At 40.3% G+C, this 1,697-nt stretch overlaps 1 long non-coding RNA gene across 1 annotated transcript; it reads right to left on the bottom strand.

Moving 5' to 3' along the window:
• Positions 1–568: 568 nt before the first annotated feature.
• Positions 569–1,427, bottom strand: LOC121966756. The gene is made up of 2 exons (XR_006107619.1): positions 825–1,427; positions 569–736 (listed from the first exon to the last, which is right to left on the bottom strand). It is a non-coding gene; the product is annotated as an uncharacterized LOC121966756 (long non-coding RNA).
• Positions 1,428–1,697: the final 270 nt, after the last annotated feature.

Raw genomic sequence — 1,697 nt, 5'->3', positions numbered from 1 at the left:
TATTATAAAACACATTATCAGTCAGTATCACCTAAAGCTGCCCTTCTTGCCACACAATATAGATGTGGTTGGCATATTTTAAAAAGTTACATTTTTAAAAAAGATGGAGGGGTAGCCTTCCCTTTAAGGTACGTGGCCATGTGGTTAACTTGTGAATGCAACGTTTGCTGGTAGGACATGTTATGGGAAGTGTGGACCATCAGGTTGCCACAGAAAAGTGCATACTTTTCAGATTTTCTAAGTTACAGTAGTAAGAAGAAGTAAGAAGTCTATGCCAGACTAAGTAAGAAGTCTGGCATAGCAAGACCTATCTCCATACTTTGTGTGCGCAATATTGTGTTTAGGTGTAAGTGGGATTATGTGCAATGGTACATCTAATGTTGTTTTTGTGTTTTTAATGTAATAATATGATTAGAGTGTTTTTTTCTTAACTGTGGAGGCATTATCTGTGCAGCACTGAGTCTAAGATAAATTTCTCCAAAGGAACAATAAAGTATGTTGTATTGTATCTTATTGTATCGTAAAGGGTGTGGTGTGAACCAAGATTCAGCACAACTGAAAAGCAGTAGACAATATGTAATGGCCTTTATTGCACATCTTAACAGAACACCAAAAGAGCAGGTAAGTGAAACAGCAGGAAAGTCCAAATCCCCAGCTTGGAGTCTCCAGAGGCACAGGATTAATAAAAAGCCAATGCGGGCCACGCCAAAGCAGAAGACAGGCAAGTCACCAGCATCTGCAGGATGCATACACCAGAAAGCTTAGTCGTGTTAATCTGTGCCATGAAGGAGCTGGCAAGAAACAGCATCAGGCAGTGAACACACCAGTGAGGAAGAAGGTAGGTCAGGCAGGGGGAGGAATCAAGGAGCCGGCAATGACGGCGAGTAATCTCCATGGCATATACACGAAGACGGTGTGTTTCATCACATGGCAAATAACTCCGCATCACAGGTTAGCACAACGAGGTGAATGTTGTAGAGCAGTCGGGAACGTTATACAGCCAAGGAGAGCAAGCAAACAGACACACAGAGGCAGTGTCTGTGAGGCTGGTGTATACGTACTGGCTGTGTGTAATCAGGAACAGGTGAACTGAGTTGCCTTGATGAGTTGGGCCTGACTGACACCGAGGAGCAGAAAACCAGGAGCTGGGTGGCTGAACAGGCAGAAATGAGCAGGGGACCAGTAATGCAGAACTGAGACAGGAATTTTTAACTTTGATACATTGCCTGGAAAGATATCTATTATTACGGTATTTAATACCACAGGTCTCACAACTATGGCTGTTACATTAATGTGTATGTTGCATTTTACCGCTGTAGATGCTTAACATTGTGCTAATTTTAACTCCTTTATATACAGTTGGGTAGTTAAATCTACAGCAATGCATCAAATTTGAAAAGACCATCTGATGTTTGTAGCATTGCTGTCCTGTGAGAACCACATATCTCTAAAAAGTCAACTTTTCATTGGGTCAGAAACCATAAAAGAGCACTTCATCACTCAGTTTATCACAAACATTCAAAATTAACACATCTGGGGATATGTTTTCTTTGGACGGGAAGGGCATGAAAATCTGGAATCTTGAAAGTAACTCAAGCTGTGAGACAAACAAAAAGAACAATATTTAATATTTTGAAAAGATAACAAATTGACCAACTGCATTTATTAATGTTTTCTGCTTGTTTTTTTATTTTTTT

Source organism: Plectropomus leopardus, unplaced genomic scaffold (genome assembly GCF_008729295.1).
Source record: "Plectropomus leopardus isolate mb unplaced genomic scaffold, YSFRI_Pleo_2.0 unplaced_scaffold25792, whole genome shotgun sequence".
NCBI classification, from domain to species: Eukaryota; Metazoa; Chordata; class Actinopteri; order Perciformes; family Serranidae; genus Plectropomus; species Plectropomus leopardus.
This window is presented reverse-complemented; position numbering and strand designations above follow the sequence as displayed.